Raw genomic sequence first — 21,989 nt, 5'->3', positions numbered from 1 at the left:
TTCCTGTATCTCCTATTCAGACCAGAATTAATATAGCTTTTCCCAGTCATATTTGAAGACAGATCGAGTATATCTGCCTTATTAGAAATAGGTGGGGTCTTTCCTTGAATGTGTAGATTAATTACTTCTTAATACCCGAGTACAAAAATAAAAGCTCTGTAATATTACTCTACCTAGCAAAAATAGTATACCCATGTGGTAGTAGAAAATTATGGTAGAAAATAGGCTTGGCATAACAAATGAAAAGAATTGCGTGGTGTCTAAGTTGTGGCCGATCACTCCTGAATCAAGTGATTGCTAATATGCTCTAAAATTATTGATCAATGAGACAAAGAATGATATGGAATCTGTTCTCTCTATTTTGCATAAACTGCACCCAAAATTTAGTCTCTATTTTCTTCTCAGTGGCAAAGAAGATAACCACAACTAAGATAGAGTCATTTATGCCTTAATATTCAACGAGTGTGTCCTTTGATTTCTTGATGCTGAAAGAGATTGGTCCAGAATCTCCACAGTGAGCACTGTAGAGGTATAGGGCACGAAGTTGTAACTGCACACACATCTGAGGCAAGCGATGTGCAGACTGGGGCTGTTTATTGGCAGCTATCGTAGATTCACTTACCCTGAAAGGATGTGTCTGAGTGTGTCCATAGAGGATAATATTGAGAGTTCAGGCACACGAGTGAATCTACTCCAACTTTGTGGTCAGCTAAAGCTGAGCTATTTAAGATCTTTCCATCCAAATCTCATCTGTCAAGAAAATGTTAAGCGTCTTACTTTTCAGAATTTCTGTAAGAAAGAAATAAGCTGCTATATGCAAATTTCTTTTCTTTTCTACATGGAGAGCTTTAATGACAGAAGAAGAATAGAAGAGGAGAGGAAAGGCGGGCCATGAGCACGTGGAGAGAAGGGAGGAGAATAATGGGGAGGGAGGGGACAAAGGGGAAGAGGGCAAGAGAGCAGAGAAGAGAAGAAGAGGAGCAAGAGTTAGAGAGCAAATTTCTTTTAAAACTGCCTAAAGTAGTAAATTCTCAGAAATGTAGCCAGATTGAAGAGGAAAGGATCCCTCTAAAGGTGGAGATGATGAGTGTGATGTTGACTGACATCGTGGAATCTTAATTGTTTTTGAGATACTGGGAGAAACAGACACATATACAAATGACCCTCCAGTAGTATGTTTCTCCTGCGATTGAATAGTTAAATGAATACTGATTGTCTCAAAAGAAAAAGGCTTTCTATTTTATCCTGGAGTTTAGAAATAATGCCTAGATAAAATACTGCAATATTTTGTATGTGTTTCTATTGCAATTACCGCACAGGTCAGAACAGCCGAGTACTATCTCCCCCGCCATGTGTGTAATTCTTTGAGAACAAGAACACACCTTATCACCTCTGTCTCTTCCAACTCCTGGTTTGTGACAGCTGTGTATTTTATCTGATGCCTAAATAGACAGAGCCAACTTGAGTCTATCTTTTGATGTCTGAAGGCTCTTTAAATGGGGGCTGTGTGGTGTATGTGTAAAGATTTTTTTCCTTTGGTTTTGAAAATTTAGTGTGTGTGTGTGTGTGTGTGTGTGTGTGTGTGTGTGTGTGTAATAATTATGTACTACCACTACTTCTATCAACTCACCACACATTCTCCTATCCTACCTGTCCCACTTCATTTTATGACCTCTTGCGTACAATTAGTCTTCCCCATACGTATATGGTTGTAGAACTGTACTGGCACATGGAGAAACTACCAATTTCCATATCCTCAATAAAGAATAACTCTTCTTCTCCTACTCTACTGCTGATTATCCACTGCCAATACCTTTCTAGCTGTGGATAGGCCTATAGGACATTCGCTCCATTGAGGAAGGATTTCATCTGGCTTAATTTTATTTAGTTGTCCTGCAAGTGGCCATGGATGCCCTGAGTTCATGACTGCAGTGGTCATGCCATGTGCTAAAGACAACTATCACAGCACTGCTCAGCCTCTAGCTCTTCCACTGTTCACTTCGTGTTCTGTAATGGTCCCTGAATGCTGGACATACTAAGGTTGATGTAGAAGCCCACTTCATGGATGAGTACTCAATCCTTTATTCTTAGAACTTTGCCCAGTTGTGCACCTCTCCAGTCACTGCTGTTCACAGCAAACAGAAGCTTCTTTGATAAAGCATTGACAGCTGCTCAGTTCTACGAGTATAAATAAATACTTGAAGGCAATTTGATGGCATGACCATATAGAAGATAACTAATAGCAGGTTATACTATGCCAGGACTTCTGGTCTCCTTAACAATGGATTTTACTGGCCAGGAATAGATAATGTGACAAATGTGACACTCCCTCCCCTAAAGCAGACTTTAGATCTAATCAGAACATGAGTGGTTACCTGTGAAAGTCATACCACTATTCCACAAGCTAGAGTATCTTGCTTGAGAAGTCAGTACTAATGCTCAAAAGATTTAGCATTGTTTAAGACCGTTGATACCTTTCCGCCATCAGTTTCTGGTACTATAAAAGCTGGGCAAACAGGAGAAAGTTTCATGGTCAGTTTGAAAACTGATCTTTCTCTGGCCTCGAGCCAAAATGTGAGGTTCCTTCAACAATGGAGTCTTAAACCATAAAATTATGGTGTCTAAATGAAGGCCATAGCCTGAGGTGTTTGGGAGTTATCTAGGGCCTCCTGACCAAAATCTTATAAGTAAGAATTCTCAGCCTTTGACTGAGATTGTGATTCGATAACTCATTTCTGTGGAGAGTAATACTTTTCACATATTCATGATGATTCCATTTTAAACTCTTTCAAAGCTATATTTTGAAACGAAATTGCAAGCTACTGGGTTTTTAATAAGGCTTTCTTTAATACACCTTTACTTTTAGATAACCTTCTTTCTCCCTCTGCACTCCCCACGTGGGTGCTTAAAGGTATTGCCCTGAGTATTCTACCTTATTTTAGTCATGATACTATCCCTATGCTGTAGTAAGCCCCTCGAAAGTATTTCTACCCCCCTGGATTCCACTTTTGCATGCCTCAGTAGTAAACACACACACACATACACACACACACACACACAGACAAACACACACACACACACACATTTGGACTAGAATCCCCGTATGAGAGTGAGTTGACTCATTCAATATGAATTTTGTAATTCCATCCATTTACCAAAACAGCTGAGTAAATTTCTATCATATATAATATATATATATATATATATATATATATATAATTTTTTCAATCTGTTGATTGGCATCTAGGTCAGTTCCACTTAGAAGCTGTTATGAATAGATTATCAGCTAACATGGATATGTGAGTGTTTCTGTAGTAGAATATAAGAGTTTGAGTAGTGGCTGTGTTATATGGCAATTCTGTTTAGGATTTGTTGAGAAACCTATGGGTTGATTTCCAATGTGGCTGTACTGTCTCACCACATCCACAACAGCTTTTCTGTTCTTTCTTGTATTGCTGATGATGGCCGTTATGACTTGGGTTAGGTGCTATATTAAAGTAGTATTATTAATTGACTTTTTTTTTCCAGATGATTCAAGCTTTTTTTTTTTTTTTTTATTAATTTGAGTATTTCTTATATACATTTCAAGTGTTATTCCCTTTCCCGGTTTCCGGGCAAAATCCCCCTCCCCCCTCCCCTTCCTTATGGGTGTTCCCCTCCCAACCCTCCCCCCATTGCCGCCCTCCCCCCATAGTCTAGTTCACTGGAGGTTCAGTCTTAGCAGGACCCAGGGCTTCCCCTTCCACTGGTGCTCTTACTAGGATATTCATTGCTACCTATGGGGTCAGAGTCCAGGGTCAGTCCATATATAGTCTTTAGGTAGTGGCTTAGTCCCTGGAAGCTCTGGTTGCTTGACATTGTTGTACTTTTGGGGTCTCGAGCCCCTTCAAGCTCTTCCAGTTCTTTCTCTGATTCCTTCAACGGGGGACCTATTCTCAGCTCAGTGGTTTGCTGCTGGCATTCGCCTCTGTATTTGCTGTATTCTGGCTGTGTCTCTCAGGAGCGATCTACATCCGGCTCCTGTCGGTCTGCACTTCTTTGCTTCATCCATCTTGTCCAATTGGGTGGCTGTATATGTATGGGCCACCTGTGGGGCAGGCTCTGAATGGGTGTTCCTTCAGTCTCTGTTTTAATCTTTGCCTCTCCCTTCCCAGCCAAGGGTATTCTTTTTCCTCATTTAAAGAAGGAGTGAAGCATTCACATTTTGATCATCCGTCTTGAGTTTCGTTTGTTCTAGGGATCTAGGGTAATTCAAGCATTTGGGCTAATAGCCACTTATCAATGAGTGCATACCATGTATGTCTTTCTGTGATTCGGTTAGCTCACTCAGGATGATATTTTCCAGTTCCAACCATTTGCCTATGAATTTCATAGACTCGTTGTTTTTGATAGCTGAGTAATATTCCATTGTGTAGATGTACCACATTTTCTGTATCCATTCCTCTGTTGAAGGGCATCTGGGTTCTTTCCAGTTTCTGGCTATTATAAATAAGGCTGCGATGAACATAGTGGAGCACGTGTCTCTTTTATATGTTGAGGCATCTTTTGGGTATATGCCCAAGAGAGGTATAGCTGGATCCTCAGGCAGTTCAATGTCCAATTTTCTGAGGATCCTCCAGACTGATTTCCAGAATGGTTTTACCAGTCTGCAATCCCACCAACAATGGAGGAGTGTTCCTCTTTCTCCACATCCTCGCCAGCATCTGCTGTCACCTGAGTTTTTGATCTTAGCCATTCTCACTGGTGTGAGGTGAAATCTCAGGGTTGTTTTGATTTGCATTTCCCTTATGACTAAAGATGTTGAACATTTCTTTAGGTGTTTCTCAGCCATTCGGCATTCCTCAGCTGTGAATTCTTTGTTTAGCTCTGAACCCCATTTTTTAATAGGGTTATTTGTTTCCCTGCGGTCTAACTTCTTGAGTTCTTTGTATATTTTGGATATAAGGCCTCTATCTGTTGTAGGATTGGTAAAGATCTTTTCCCAATCTGTTGGTTGCCGTTTTGTCCTAACCACCGTGTCCTTTGCCTTACAGAAGCTTTGCAGTTTTATGAGATCCCATTTGTCGATTCTTGATCTTAGAGCATAAGCCATTGGTGTTTTGTTCAGGAAATTTTTTCCAGTGCCCATGTGTTCCAGATGCTTCCCTAGTTTGTCTTCTATTAGTTTGAGTGTGTCTGGTTTGATGTGGAGGTCCTTGATCCACTTGGACTTAAGCTTTGTACAGGGTGATAAGCATGGATCGATCTGCATTCTTCTACATGTTGCCCTCCAGTTGAACCAGCACCATTTGCTGAAAATGCTATCTTTTTTCCATTGGATGGTTTTGGCTCCTTTGTCAAAAATCAAGTGACCATAGGTGTGTGGGTTCATTTCTGGGTCTTCACTTCTATTCCATTGGTCTATCTGTCTGTCACTGTACCAATACCATGCAGTTTTTATCACTATTGCTCTGTAATACTGCTTGAGTTCAGGGATAGTGATTCCCCCTGAAGTCCTTTTATTGTTGAGGATAGCTTTAGCTATCCTGGGTTTTTTGTTATTCCAGATGAATTTGCAAATTGTTCTGTCTAACTCTTTGAAGAATTGGATTGGTATTTTGATGGGGATTGCATTGAATCTGTAGATTGCTTTTGGTAAAATGGCCATTTTTACTATATTAATCTTGCCAATCCATGAGCATGGGAGATCTTTCCATCTTCTGAGGTCTTCTTCAATTTCTTTCCTCAGTGTCTTGAAGTTCTTATTGTACAGATCTTTTACTTGCTTGGTTAAAGTCACACCGAGGTACTTTATATTATTTGGGTCTATTATGAAGGGTGTCGTTTCCCTAATTTCTTTCTCGGCTTGTTTCTCTTTTGTATAGAGGAAGGCAACTGATTTATTTGAGTTAATTTTATACCCAGCCACTTTGCTGAAGTTGTTTATCAGCTTTAGTAGTTCTCTGGTGGAACTTTTGGGATCACTTAAATATACTATCATGTCATCTGCAAATAGTGATATTTTGACTTCTTCTTTTCCGATCTGTATCCCCTTGATCTCCTTTTGTTGTCTGATTGCTCTGGCTAGAACTTCAAGAACTATATTGAATAAGTAGGGAGAGAGTGGGCAGCCTTGTCTAGTCCCTGATTTTAGTGGGATTGCTTCGAGTTTCTCTCCATTTAGTTTAATGTTAGCAACTGGTTTGCTGTATATGGCTTTTACTATGTTTAGGTATGGGCCTTGAATTCCTATTCTTTCCAGGACTTTTATCATGAAGGGGTGTTGAATTTTGTCAAATGCTTTCTCAGCATCTAATGAAATGATCATGTGGTTCTGTTCTTTCAGTTTGTTTATATGATGGATCACGTTGATGGTTTTCCGTATATTAAACCATCCCTGCATGCCTGGGATGAAGCCTACTTGATCATGGTGGATGATTGTTTTGATGTGCTCTTGAATTCGGTTTGCCAGAATTTTATTGAGTATTTTTGCGTCGATATTCATAAGGGAAATTGGTCTGAAGTTCTCTTTCTTTGTTGGGTCTTTGTGTGGTTTAGGTATAAGAGTAATTGTGGCTTCGTAGAAGGAATTCGGTAGTGCTCCATCTGTTTCAATTTTGTGGAATAGTTTGGATAATATTGGTATGAGGTCTTCTATGAAGGTTTGATAGAATTCTGCACTAAACCCGTCTGGACCTGGGCTCTTTTTGGTTGGAAGACCTTTAATGACTGCTTCTATTTCCTTAGGAGTTATGGGGTTGTTTAACTGGTTTATCTGTTCCTGATTTAACTTCGATAACTGGTAACTGTGTAGGAAATTGTCCATTTCCTGAAGATTTTCAAATTTTGTTGAATATAGGTTTTTATAGTAAGATCTGATGATTTTTTGAATTTCCTCTGAATCTGTAGTTATGTCTCCCTTTTCATTTCTAATTTTGTTAATTTGGACGCACTCTCTGTGTCCTCTCGTTAGTCTGGCTAAGGGTTTATCTATCTTGTTGATTTTCTCAAAGAACCAACTTTTGGTTCTGTTGATTCTTTCTATGGTCCTTTTTGTTTCTACTTGGTTGATTTCAGCTCTGAGTTTGATTATTTCCTGCCTTCTACTCCTCCTGGGTGTATTTGCTTCTTTTTGTTCTAGAGCTTTTAGGTGTGCTGTCAAGCTGCTGACATATGCTCTTTCCTGTTTCTTCCTGCAGGCACTCAGTGCTATGAATTTTCCTCTTAGCACAGCTTTCATTGTGTCCCATAAGTTTGGGTATGTTGTACCTTCATTTTCATTAAATTCTAAAAAGTTTTTAATTTCTTTCTTTATTTCTTCCTTGACCAGGTTATCATTGAGTAGAGCATTGTTCAATTTCCACGTATATGTGGGCATTCTTCCCTTATTGTTATTGAAGACCAGTTTTAGGCCGTGGTGGTCCGATAGCATGCATGGGATTATCTCTATCTTTCTGTACCTGTTGAGGCCCGTTTTTTGACCAATTATATGGTCAATTTTGGAGAAAGTACCATGAGGAGCTGAGAAGAAGGTATATCCTTTTGCTTTAGGATAGAATGTTCTATAAATATCCGTTAAGTCCATTTGGCTCATGACTTCTCTTAGTCTGTCGACATCACTGTTTAATTTCTGTTTCCATGATCTGTCCATTGATGAGAGTGGGGTGTTGAAGTCTCCCACTATTATTGTGTGAGGTGCAATGTGTGTTTTGAGCTTTAGTAAGGTTTCTTTTATGTATGTAGGTGCCCTTGTATTTGGGGCATAGATATTTAGGATTCTATTAGAGTTCATCTTGGTGGATTTTTCCTTTGATGAATATGAAGTGTCCTTCCTTATCTTTTTTGATGACTTTTAGTTGGAAATTGATTTTATTTGATATTAGAATGGCTACTCCAGCTTGCTTCTTCTGACCATTTGCTTGGAAAGTTGTTTTCCAGCCTTTCACTCTGAGGTAGTGTCTGTCTTTGTCTCTGAGGTGTGTTTCCTGTAGGCAGCAGAATGCAGGGTCCTCGTTGCGTATCCTGTTTGTTAATCTATGTCTTTTTATTGGGGAGTTGATGCCATTGATATTGAGAGATATTAAGGAATAGTGATTATTGCTTCCCTTTATATTCATATTTGGATGTGAGGTTATGTTTGTGTGCTTTCATTCTCTTTGTTTTGTTGCCAAGACGATTAGTTTCTTGCTTCTTCTAGGGTATAGCTTGCCTCCTTATGTTGGGCTTTACCATTTATTATCCTTTGTAGTGCTGGATTTGTAGAAAGATATTGTGTAAATTTGGTTTTGTCATGGAATATCTTGGTTTCTCCATCAATGTTAATTGAGAGTTTTGCTGGATACAGTAACCTGGGCTGGCATTTGTGTTCTCTTAGGGTCTGTATGACATCAGTCCAGGATCTTCTGGCCTTCATAGTTTCTGGCGAGAAGTCTGGTGTGATTCTGATAGGTCTCCCTTTATATGTTACTTGACCTTTTTCCCTTACTGCTTTTAATATTCTTTCTTTATTTTGTGCGTTTGGTGTTTTGACAATTATGTGACGGGAGGTGTTTCTTTTCTGGTCCAATCTATTTGGAGTTCTGTAGGCTTCTTGTATGTCTATGGGTATCTCTTTTTTTAGGTTAGGGAAGTTTTCTTCTATGATTTTGTTGAAGATATTTACTGGTCCTTTGAGCTGGGAGTCTTCACTCTCTTCTATACCTATTATCCTTAGGTTTGATCTTCTCATTGAGTCCTGGATTTCCTGTATGTTTTGGACCAGTAGCTTTTTCCGCTTTACATTATCTTTGACAGTTGAGTCAATGATTTCTATGGAATCTTCTGCTCCTGAGATTCTCTCTTCCATCTCTTGAATTCTGTTGGTGAGGCTTGTATCTACAGCTCCTTGTCTCTTCTTTTGGTTTTCTATATCCAGGGTTGTTTCCATGTGTTCTTTCTTGATTGCTTCTATTTCCATTTTTAATTCCTTCAACTGTTTGATTGTGTTTTCCTGGAATTCTTTCATGGATTTTTGCGATTCCTCTCTGTAGGCTTTTACTTGTTTATTAATGTTTTCCTGTGCTTCCCTAAGTGTGTTCATGTCTTTCTTGAAGTCCTCCAGCATCATGATCAAATATGATTTTGTAACTAGATCTTGCTTTTCTGGTGTGTTTGGATATTCCATGTTTGTTTTGGTGGGAGAATTGGGCTCCGATGATGGCATGTAGTCTTGGTTTCTGTTGCTTGGGTTCCTGCGCTTGCCTCTCGCCATCAGATTATCTCTAGTGTTACTTTGTTCTGCTATTTCTGACAGTGGCTAGACTGTCCTATAAGCCTGTGTGACAGGAGTGCTGTAGACCTGTTTTCCTCTCTTTCAGTCAGTTATGGGGACAGAGTGTTCTGCTTTCTGGCGTGTAGTTTTTCCTCTCTACAGGTCTTCAGCTGTTCCTGTGGGCCTGTGTCTTGAGTTCACCAGGTAGCTTTCTTGCAGCAGAAAATTTGGTCTTACCTGTGGTCCCGAGGCTCAGGTTCGCTCGTGGGGTGCTGCCCACGGGCTCTCTGCAGTGGCAGCAACCAGGAAGACCTGTGCCGCCCCTTCCGGGAACTTCAGTGCACCAGGGTTCCAGATGGTCTTTGGCTTTTTCCTCTGGCGTCCGAGATGTGTGTGCAGGGAGCAGTCACTTCTGGTTTCCCAGGCTTGTCTGCCTCTCTGAAGGTTTAGCTCTCCCTCCCACGGGATTTGGGTGGAGAGAACTGTTTATCCGGTCTGTTTCTTTCAGGTTCTGGCGGTGTCTCAGGCACAGGGGTCCTGCAGCTCCTGGGCCCTTCCCCACGGGAGCCCGGAGGCCTTATACAGTTTCCTCTTGGGCCAGGGATGTGGGCAGGGGTGAGCAGAGTTGGTGGTCTCTTCCGCTCTGCAGCCTCAGGAGTGCCCACCTGACCAGGCGGTTGGGTCTCTCTCTCACCGGGTCTGGGAGCAGAGAGAATTGACTTTTTTTTAATTCTCCTGATTGCTAAAGATGTTGAACATTTTAAAAAGTGGTTCCTTGGGCTGGAGAGATGGCTCAGTCATTAAAGGCTAGGCTCACAACCAAAAATATAAAAAGTGGTTCCTGGCTATTTGCATTTATTCTTTGGATAATTTCCTGTTCAGTTCCATAGGCCACTTTTTAATGTTCACTTTCTTAATGTTTAGGATTTTCGAAAGTTCTTTGTACATTTTAGATATTAATCCTATGTCAGATGAGTAGATGGCACATATTTTTCCCATTCTATGAAACTTCCATTTCATTCATTTCAATCTCTTTTGTTGTACAGAACATTTAAGTTTCATGAGATGCTGTTTGCTGATTCCTGGTCCTGTCCCTTGTGCTATTTGAATCTTATTCATAAACTTTTCCCTTTGCCTATAAGCGGAAGGACGTTCCTATGATTTTGTTGGTTGGTTTGTTTGTTTTTGTTTCTTTGGGTTTTGTTTTGTGGCTTTCTTGTTGTTTTGGTTTTGGTTTGGGTTTGGGTTTGGGTTTGTTTTATCAGGCAAATTCAGGGAATCAGATTTAATGTCCTTTCTCCATGTGGACCTGAATTTTGTGCACAGTGAGAAATAAGGACTTTGTATGATTCTGAGTCTGGAATTCAGTCTTCTCTACCTATCTTATACCATTTGTTCAAGTGTTTTATTTTTTTTCTATTGTGCATTTTTGGCATCTTGGTAAAATATCAGGTGACCATAGGTATGTAGACTTGTATCTGGGTCCTCAATCATGTTCAGTTGCTCTGTATGTCTATATTCCGTCAGTACCAATAATCTTTGTTGTTTATTTTAGTCCAATGCCTCTGTATTATACTTTGGAAACAGATAAGGTGATACATACCATGACATTCCTCTTGTTCAGAATTACACTCTTGTTATTTTGTGTGTCCATATACATATTTGGAATAGATTTTTCTGACAGTGAAGAATGTTGTTAGAATTTTGACTGGGAGTACATCGAATCTGTAGGTAGCTTTTGGTAACGTGCTCATTTTCATATTAGTTCTTCTAATCAATGAGCATGGGGTGGCTTCCAACCTTCTACTGTCTTTTTAAATTTCTTTCTTAATTGTATAAATGTTCAGTAAAGAGGAATTTCATTTTGCGAGTTAAACTATTTCCCAGGCATTTCATCTTTTTTTGTGTGTGACTATTGCAAATAAGAATGTTTCCTTAATTTCATTTTTTTCTTTTCTTTATTCTGGGGAAAACATAAGCCGTTGATTTTTTTTTTTTTTTGTTAATTTTGTATGTTGCCACTTTATCAGTTCTAAAAACTATTGTCTTAGTCAGGGTTACTCTTACTATGAGAAAGCACTATGCTCGAGAAATGTATAAAAGAAAGCATTTAATTGGGGACTTGCTCACAGTAAGTGATTGGGAGGCTGTGAACTTCCTGGTTGGAAGGAAGGCACGGAACTTCAAGAGTAGCTGAGAGCTTGTCTCACCTCCAAGTTGGAGGCAGAGAGAGAGAGATGGGGGGACAATCTGGTGGCTTTTCCATCCACAATGCAGTTCCCAAATAATGTTTCAGAGATAATGTTATTAATAAATGGTAATGAGCTAGGCTCATTCTCTGAGTAGCTTTTAACTTACATCCTGTTTATGCTAATCTGAGTTCAACTGTGGGCTAGTTTCCTCTCCTCAGTTCTTATGGTTCAGCATTTAAAAGCACTGGCCTTTCTTACAGAGGATCCAGGTTCAATTCCCAGCATGTACACCATAAATCCAGTTGTAGGGAATCCAATGCTTTCTTTGATCTCCACAGGTACCAAGAACACAAGTGATGCACTGTCAGAAACACAAAGCATTCATACACATAAAATAAATACATGCAAAATTTAAAAAATCAAATGAATGCATGTATGGGTATGTAAATAGTTTTAAAATGTTATTTAATACTCTATTCATTACTAAAATGACCCAGCCAGCCTCCAGTTACTGAGGTAAAGTCCTAATCACCTCCTCATCCAGGTCGAAAAATCCCCTCCTGCCTGACTGTCTCCCAACTGGAAGTCCCATCTCCTAATCCTGCCTCAGCTCACTGTCGATTAGATTTTTTATTGACAGGTGATTCTTCTACACAGTACACAGGAGATAATCCCAGAGAGACATAGGAACAGGAAGACAGAAAGACAGAATCAGAAACAGAAACAGAAAAACAAAGAGACAGAGATAGAGCAAAACAGAGAGAGACAAAACAAGACAGTATGGCCCTGGTGTGGGCTTTTGAAACCTCAAAGCCCATCCCAAGTTAAAAACTTCCTTTAACAAGGTCACAGCACCTAATCCTTCCCCCAAGATTCCAAGTGAGCATTCAAATACATGGGTGCTATTTTAACTCAAACCACCACAATTACCATGGAGCCTTTAGTGATTCTGATGTGAATAATCCTATCCTATGAAAACAAGGAGATCTGTGATTCTTCTCTTGGTATCTCTTTTGTTTATTTCTCCTGTGTTCTGGTCCTAGCTAAAACTTCAGGCTATATTGAGTAGGAACTGAGCATGTACACACTCATTCCTGTTCTTAGAAGGAACTGTTGAGTTTTTCTCCATTTAGAATCGTGTTGACTACAGACTGGTCATATGTAACCTTTATTCAGTAGAGATATACTCCTTTCTTCCTCAGCCTCTTAACAACCTCCACCATAAAAGCACATGGATGAAACAAGCATCAATTTGTGCCTTTGATTTTATTCCTGTTCTAGACACCATTTATTAACTTTTATGGATTAAACCATCTCTGCGTCCTACAGGAAACAACTTAATTGTGACGAATCACATTTTAAATATGAGCTTGAAATTAGTTTGCCAGTATTTTATTGAAACTTTTTAATCTGTGTTCATTAGGGAGATAGTACTTCTCTCCCTCTCCCTCCCCTTTCTCCTCCCCCCTCCTCTTCCTCACCTTCCCCTCTCTGTCTCCCCCACTCTGTGTGTGTGTGAGTGTGTGTGGTGAGTGTATGCAAATGTGTGTGTGTGTGTGTGTGTGTGTGTGTGTGTGTGTGTGTGTGTATCTTTATATGGTTCAGGTATCAGGGTAATACTGGCTTCTTAAAGAGTTTGGAAGTTTTGTTTTCTGCTTTTTATTTTGCTTTTCCTATTTTCTGCACTTTTACTATTATTATTTTATTTATTTACATTTCGAATGTTGTTCCCCTTCCAGGTCTCCCCTCCGCAACCCCCCAACCCCTCACCTTTCCCTCTAAGAAGGTGCTCCCTCTACACACACCCACTCCTGCTTCACCCCTCTAGCATCCCCCTTTGCTGGGGCAACCAGCTTCCACTTAGAGACACTGGTGGAATTCTACAGTAAGTCTATCTGACCCTGAGTTTTTCTAATGGGAGACTATTACTGCTTCTAACCCATTACTAGTTATGGGTACGCTTAAATAGGGCATTTCAGTGTGATTTAATGGGGGTGTGTGGATAAAATTAGGAATCCGTAAATGCAATAAGTTTTTTCAATTTCATAGAGTGTAGGTTTTTATAGCATGCTCTCATGATTTCACGTAATTTACTAAGCATCTGTTATGTTTCTCTTTTCCTTAAACTGTATTATTTGTCTACTTCCTTTTGGTTAATTTGACTAACAGTTTGTCAGTAATTTTAGATAGTCAAAGAATAAATCTCAGTTTCATAGATTATTTGTATTGCTTTGCTTGTTGGTCTCATTTATTTCAGCACTGATTTTCTTTTTCCATTTACTCTTTGAAAATTGTTTTTTCCAAGCTTTCTAAGTGCCTCATTAATCATTAACTTGAGATATCTCAAACATTTTTGTTAGATCCTAAGAGGTATTCTTTTATCTTTTAATTTTTTCATTTTTATATTATAATTATATCATTTCCCCCCTTCATTCTACCTCCAAACTATCCCATATAACCCTCTGCTTTTTCTCACAATCATATCTCTTTTTTGTTGTTGTTGTTATTACATGGTCAATTGTTTTTACTACATGGTCTCTTGTTCATTACCTGTGATTACATGATTTCTTTCTTGGAGGAAACAAAAGGATTGGATAAGTTTTCTTAACCAATCTGTTACCCCATATTGTTTTATTGGGAAATTGAAGTTGTCAATGTCGAGTACTGTCACTGAAAGATCTGTAAAATCTTGTTGTTTTGCTGACGTCTACTATTTTCTTCCTACTATCGTTTTTGAACAACTCTTGCAGAACTATTTATTTACTCCCTATGACTCTTGGCTATTTTAACCCTACCTTCAGACTGAATTATTCCAATCCCATATAGTCCATAGAATTGATTTAGCAGTCACTAATTATTTTAATCTCTTTTTATTTTAAAATTTTAAAATGTCTCTTTCTATTATAATGGATGGTTTTCCTGGGGATAACTGAGTAGACAGTTGTGTTCAGAACTTGGAATTACACTGTTCTAGGCTTTTCTGTCTTTGAAAGTTTCTATTAAATGGTTAGATGGGGGTTGGGGATTTAGCTCAGTTGGTAGAGCGCTTGCCTAGGAAGCGCAAGGCCCTGGGTTCGGTCCCCAGCTCCGAAAAAAAGAACCAAAAAAAAAAAAATGGTTAGATGATATTGTGATGGGCCTGACTTTTTGTTTTTAATATTTATCTTTAATCTTCTTTTATAGTCCATTCGTTATCCCCCTCCCAGTCTGCCCTCCAACAATTGCTCCTCCTCCTCCTCCTCCTCCTTCTCCTCCTCCTCCTCCTCCTCCTCCTCCTCTGTATCTCCAAAAGAATGTCCCCAATCCCCCACCCCACCCTATGCTACCTCACCCTGACAAGCCTCCCAAGTCTCTGGAACCTTAAATCTCTGAAGGGTTAGGTGGGTCTTCTCTCACTGAGGCCAGATCAGGCAGTCCTCTGCTGTATATGTGTTGGGGGCCTTGGACCAGCTGGTGCGTGCTGCTTGGTTGGTAGCTCAGTGTCTCAGAGATTTCAGAGGTCCTGGTTAGTTAAGACTGCTGATCTTCCTATGTAGTTGCCATCCTCCTCAGCTTCTTCTAAACTTTCCCTAATTCAACATTAGGGGTCCCTGACTTCAGTCCATTGATTGGGTGTTAGTCTCAATCAGTTACTTGTTGGGCCTCTCAGAGGACAGCTATGCTAGGCTCCTGTCTATAAGTACACCATAGCATCAGTAATAGTGTCAGGCCTCCCCTTGAGATGGTTCCCAAGTTGGGCCAGTCACTGGACCTCCTTTCCCTCAGTCTCTTCTCCATCTTTTGTCCCTGCAATTCTTTTAGACAGAAATAATTCAGGGTCAGAGTTTTTGACTGTGGTATGTCAACTCCATCCCTCCACTTGTCCTGTCTATCTACTGTAAGTGGCGTCTACAAGTTCCCTCCCCCTACTGTTGGACATTTCCTCTAAGGTCCCTCCCTTTGAGTCTTCAGAGTCTCTCACTTCCCAGGTCTCTGGTACATTCTAGAGGGTCCCCTCACCTCCCACCTCACAAGGTTGCATATTTCCATTCATTCTGATGACCCTATATTTTGGATATTAGCCTTCTATCGGAGGTGGGGTTAGTGAAGATTTTTTTTCCCCAATCTGTAGGTTGCCGATATGTCCTATTGACTATGTCTTTTGCCTTAAAGAATTTTTCAGTGACTTAATAAGTGATTTGACCATTCTGTTTTGAAACTTTCAATACACATTTTTTCTTAAAGTATTTATTTTTGTTTTGTTCTGTCTTTTTTGTTCTGTTTTGTTTTGTTTCGTGGAGTGTTTTGCCTGCATGTGTGTATACCACATCCATGTCTGGTATTTGATCTATATTTTAGTGTTCTGAGAGTGTGTGTTATGATTTCTAGATGAGAATAGGAATTGCATTTGGCTGGCCTCTAAGCTCACACTGGCAGTACTGAGATATGTTAGATGTTTCAATTTTGTGGAACTCAGTCCTCTCTTCCACTGGCACCATGTGGCCAATTTACTCAACTGATCCTTCTTTAGAGCAACACATCAGCACATATAACAGAGTGTTAAAGTAGCCTAGGCAAACGTATAATTGTTGCTTGTAACTTACAAAGTTAGCATGAGAATATAATAAAATGGATGTCTAGTTCCTTAAAAGGTCATATTTCTTTGTATAAAAACTACCAGACTTATATTCCTCAATGTATACATCTATAATTTTTTCCTCTGTTGTAGGTCTAGAACTATGAACCTACTATATTGAGTTCTTCTAATTTTTTTCCTTAAATATCTTGTTTGCTTTCTTTTTCATTGTAGAAATGACAAAGAGAATAGGTTTTAGTTTAGAATTCCTGTGAAAATACTCTCTCTCTCTCTCTCTCTCTCTCTCTCTCTCTCTCTCTCTCTCTGTCTGTCTCTCTGTCTCTGTCTTCCTTTCTTCCTTTCTCCCTTTCTCTCTTTTTCCTAAATCTCGGTTTTTTTTTTCAGATCTTATACATGTTAGCTTTTGGTGTATCACATACTTAAGTATATGGTGCTTAAGATACCTTACAGGCAATGCCAACTGTCAGTCACTGGCATGCTGGTGATGCCCTCCTGCAGACAACAGTTAGAGGAAATGTTAGTGTTCACCTGTGAATTGTTCAATGAAAAGTTTTCAATATGAGAACAATCTTTCTCAGAGTTCTGATGGATAAAATAGACTGTGAAATAGGGGTTTGGATACCAGATGTAGGTTGACATCTCTTATTATTTATGGTATACAAGATTGCATGGAGATTAACAATAATAACAGTATTATTCCTACTACTACTATTACTCTTGCTGCTGCTGCTGCTACTGCTACTACTACTACTACTACTACTACTACTACTACTACTACTACTACCACCACCACCACCACCAACAGCAACAGAATCACACATATACATAATAAATAAAGTCATAGCGTACAGAGTATTGATTCTAGGGCTTTAATTCTACTTCATGTCTTTGAAAGATATTTTTTCTTTTAGACTTTCAGAGACATTCTCCCATGTAACCCATGCTGGCCTCCAACTTGTTAGGGAGACATGATGACCATGAAGTTATTTGCCTTCTGTGTCTCAGGAGGGTAGAAGATACCCATATAACGCCATGGCTGGGCACTTAATATCGTTCTCGGCTTCCATCATATTTCATGTTGCCACGAAGTGATCAAACCGACAATTTCATAATGAATTAAGGTCTAGGAGTAAATAAAAACATATAGCACATCCTAAATGTTATTTGCGGAAAGTATGTTTGAGAACTCAAGTTAATTTTTTATCCTAAGTTGAAGACAGTAGTTTAAAAAAAAAAAAACAGGGAAATATGTATGACCTTTTAGAAAGAATAGAAGCTCATGTAACAAAAATGATAGCTTTTGCAATTTGAACAAATAGTGTGTTTTACGTATGTCTCTAGTACCCTAAAGGATTCCTCCATATGGGAGGAGATGAGATTGATATCCTGTATCCTACCATGAAAAACTCAGTGCGTTTTCTTTCATGAATTTCTTCCGGCCCAAAGTGCTTTTGGATATGTTGGCTATTTAACAGTGGCATGACAAACAGTGTCATTTACACAAACGCAGAGCTATGCAGGGAATAGATTTCCTATTAATTTGCTTTGCCAGCCTGGTGTAGAAACTGCCAGAGTACTTGCAGCTATATTTCTGGCTTCATGGTTACTTAATGATTGGAACTCTCTGATTTATAGGGCTCTTAAAACTAATAATATGTCTCTTAATACCAAGTAGTCAACTGATAAGTTTTCATAATGATTTTTTAAATGGAGTGAACCTTTTTCTAGACTCACAGAGACCACATAAGCAAAGGCAACACCAAGTAGGTAAAATAGCCATTGACTTTTTCCTCTGTTCCTTGCACCCAAGGCTGGGTAAGGGCTACCTACAGTGTCATGTGAACTACAGCCTGAGGCCAAACATACGGCATACAGAGAACTGCGATGTTTCTATTGGATAGGCTTTAACAATGTATAACTCCTAGCTTGTTGTTTCTAATTATCATATAGAACACTTCTTTCCATATCTTTTGGAGGAAAATTCATCTCTTGTAAGAATGCATATTCAGGAAACTATAAAAAATGGAAGATGATATTTTAAGCAATGAATTATAAAGTTATATAGAAAAAAACCATGAAAGTAGAAAACATCAAAATGTCACCCTTAAGGAAGAGAGCATACCTACCACCCAGAAGTAGCCTCAGGTTAGGAAAATTGAAATTCATTCTTTTAGGCTCAAAATTAGTTTTGTCACATCTTCAAAGTTTGATCCCATCTTCCTCAGAGAGTGTAATTTTAACCCAGTAACTCCTGAGCAAACTTTCTATAATTTCCCAACCCACAGCCTGCTCAGGTAAAGTTTGTCTCTTTACATTTGGCCTTTATTACCAAACATGTGCCATTCTTCCAGTTCTCAGACCTTCTGCATGTTATGCTGAATGAAAAATTAGCTATAAGCAACCTAGTTTTTAAAAATATCTTTAAATTATCTTGAGTACCATTAAAGTGAAATAGTCTTTTTGCTTCCGATGTTAAATTGTCAGGTGTGTGAGTGAGTGTGTGTGTGTGTGTGTGTGTGTGTGTGTGTGTGTGTGTGTTGATCATAGGTGGTTATTCAAGGTACATTATTATTAAAGTGGGACATTTTTGATAAGCACATAGTTTGATGTGTCGTTAATTATAATTGTAGTTTCAGATAACTGGTTTGAGAACAAGCATTGGTCCCAAAGATTTGATATTTAGTGTCAGATATACTTCTCATTTTTAAAAAACTTTTCATTCTTTGTGAATTTCACATCATGCACCCCAATCCAACTCATCTCCATCCTTTGCACTTGCAAACCTCCATTTAATAATAAAAGAAAAAGAATAGAAAACAAACAAAAACAGAAAGAAAAACATCTCATTGCAGATGCTGCAGTGTATCATGATATGTTTCACCATGTACTCTTTTGTCCAAGAATCTTTACATGCAAATGTTCATTGCAATGAGGCATTAGTCTGTTTGAGCCCTCGAGCTTCTGCTTATGCTATCAAAACTGTATCTCCACTGGAACTCCTCATGGATATCCTAGTGTTGCCTTATGTTATGGAGAGCCTGCAGCTTTTGTTCTGCAAAACCAGTGTCTTCACAAGCTCTAGCAGTCCACAGATAGGGTAGATGTTAGCCTGGTCTAACTCAAAGCCCTGGATCCTGGTCAGTGTGGTAGCTGAGCTGGTCAGTTGGCCAGCTCTCTGAACTCACACCACCAGGGAGAGAGCTCCAACACTGTCTTGACTGGATCACTCAATGCAGCAGCCAACATGGATGGGGCCAGCCCTCCCAAATTTATGCCCTCTGGGTCAGCTCACCCCACCCCTACTCTGACCCCCCACCCTTCTACCCCCCACTACCATGGTCAGCATTAGAGGGCCAGGGCAAACTCTCTTGCCTGCTGTAGCTGCCAAGGAATGGGAGTAGGAACAATAAATCCCTCACTCATTCCACCACAAGGCAGACAAGTACCAGCTTTTAGTGCTCATCCTGACAGCTGTCTGACCTTTGCTCACAACACTAGAGACAACTACAGTGCTGCCCAGGTGAGGTAAGGGGCTAGCTTCCCTGGGTGTTGCAGACAATGAAGGGGTGGGAACTGCTCTGCACAACCCTCAGACATCAACATGGCCCTAGGTGTCAGCCCAGATCAGGATGTTCACTGCTGCAGAGCCATGTACCCAGATGTGACCATCAGTGATAGCACAGGCCAGGACCCCACCACGCCTTCAGGTGGTATTGATGACTACTCACATCAGGCTGTTCCTCACTCTCCTCTAGTCTCCAGTTCTGCCTCTCTTCATGGTACACACACCACTTTGCTTCTTTCTCCATCACTTATTCGATCATTTTAGTGGGTCTCTGGGGTCATCTCAGTCAAGTTCTGGGGGAATGCTTGCTTGTTCTCTCTCTCTCTCTCTCTCTCTCTCTCTCTCTCTCTCTCTCTCTCTCTCTCTCTCAGTTAAACAGGGCCTCACAATGGCTGGCTTCAGAGATATCTCCCACCTCTGTCCTATCGAGTACTGGGGGTCAAGAGTGTATACCACCACACCCAGCCATACTCTATTACCCAATCTTAAGATATACAGGGAAATAAATTACTGAAAAATGAAGGTGATTAGAACTTAATAGTAGTTGCAGTAGTATAACTTAATTGCCAAAGTAAAGACAAAGTAGGCATATTGACCACAAAGACAAGTCAACCAAACTAAAAATCATTAACTTGCATTTAAATTAAATATATCATAAACAGGTATCAAAAATTATTCTTCAACAAGTAAAACTATTCAGGAATAATTCATATTAACAGTAAAAATTCTAAAACAATATTTCAAGATTTATTAATTTAAATAGTTATAATGCTTTTAGAGTTTAAAATAGGATATTTCATATCTTGATTTAATTATTAACAATGAAGGCATGATGAAAAAAATAATCTTCAGATGACCATAGTCTGTGACTCAGTGAATTAAACATCTTTCTTATATTATATTTTAATTGATAAGTGAAAATGTATATAGTACTAATTTCCAACCTGATGTTTTGATATATTAATACACTGCAGAATGATTAGCTCAAGCTGACGTACTTGTGTTACTCTAAATAGGAGTCTTGTGTGTGCGTGTGCATGTGCGTGCGTGTGTGTGTGTGAAAGAGAGAGAGAGAGAGAGAGAGAGAGAGAGAGCTTTCATTGGTTTTCAAGTATGCAATGTCTTGTTAATATCTGTACCCTCTTGATGTCCTTGACCTTTGAACTTGTCCCCTTACTAACCACAATATAGTTTTCTTTCACAAACACAAATTGAACATAGTCAATATGATTTCCTATAAAGCATACAATTTCAAAGTAAAAAAGGTGGGTGAAATCTGATTCTATTTGGTAGTTTATTTTGTGATGTTTTATTTTGCTTTGGCACAGCAATTTTCTTAGATGCTATTAGAACAATAAATTTCCGTTATTGTTTGCTCTATTCCTTCATTCACATAACTTTGATTTAAAGATAATAGAAGACAAGTAAAAAAGTCTTCAAAACCAAGCATTATTCTACCAAATAAAAACAAAAATGATTTCAAGCTATAAAAATTGAAGCTAACTTGGTCACAGCAATTTATCCAAAATTGAAAATATTAAAAAAATGAAAATTTAATATGTAAAAGTTTACTTAGTCAAACTATGTTAGTTTTCTTTACGTTAGAACAATCCGTTAAAACATGGTATAAAATATGGCAAGCCCGTGCCTTCTTTCTACTCTACGGCTGCGAGCTCCTTGACTAGCAGAAACTCCAGGAGGTCTAAAGATGGCAGACATGAATACAGATTAGGAAGCAGAAGTTATGAAGGAACCATCAAAGAAAACACAATTGCAGAAGACACAGCACAAGGAAAAGATAATAAACTATTCAGGTACGTCAGAAGCTACTCGCTAGAGTAGTCAATCAGCTGTCCCTGATCCTCCTTAAAATCATACATTGGATAGGGTCAAAATGTAACTTAACAGGTTTCAACTAAGGACCCAACAAGGACAAAGGAGGCAGAACAAACATGCAAGCAGCAGATTCCAGAAGAGCTCCTCAAAGAGTTCTGTTTATAAAGCAAGCAAACCTGCAGAAATAAAAATTTTTGTTCAGAATTTGTCCTCTTCCTTTAAAAGGGCTTTAAAGTAAAAATGTACAAGACAATTACAAGCTTCTCCACTACATGGGTAAGCTCAAATTCATAGGAAAAAATACATGGTAATTAAAACCATGCCTTATGGACTCAAATGTTCCTAACATCTCAGATACATCACTTTCCATGGATAATCCTCGGGTCTCATTTCCACAGTCTTCAGCTTGCCTCTATGCAAAACAGAATTATTACTATTGTGAGAATCAAATTCACAGTGTAAGCATAGTGTTGGTTGGGTATAAAAAGACAGTAATATAGTGCATAGGAGGAGTACGAGCTAGCCTATATTTGATTGTCTCCTTATTTAATAATGTCACAAAAATGTGCATGTCAAACACTGTGAGCCTTT

General features: G+C 39.1%; 1 protein-coding gene across 11 annotated transcripts in view; it reads left to right on the top strand.

The window, feature by feature from the left end:
- Positions 1-21,989, top strand: part of Magi2 (membrane associated guanylate kinase, WW and PDZ domain containing 2) — a 1,487,762-nt gene that overhangs the window by 215,605 nt on the left and 1,250,168 nt on the right.

The sequence above is a fragment of the Rattus norvegicus genome, chromosome 4 (assembly GCF_021556685.1).
Source record: "Rattus norvegicus strain SHRSP/BbbUtx chromosome 4, alternate assembly SHRSP_T2T, whole genome shotgun sequence".
In the NCBI taxonomy this organism is placed as follows: Eukaryota; Metazoa; Chordata; class Mammalia; order Rodentia; family Muridae; genus Rattus; species Rattus norvegicus.
The sequence above is the reverse complement of the archived record's forward strand: the minus strand, read 5'-3'. Positions and strand labels throughout refer to the sequence as shown.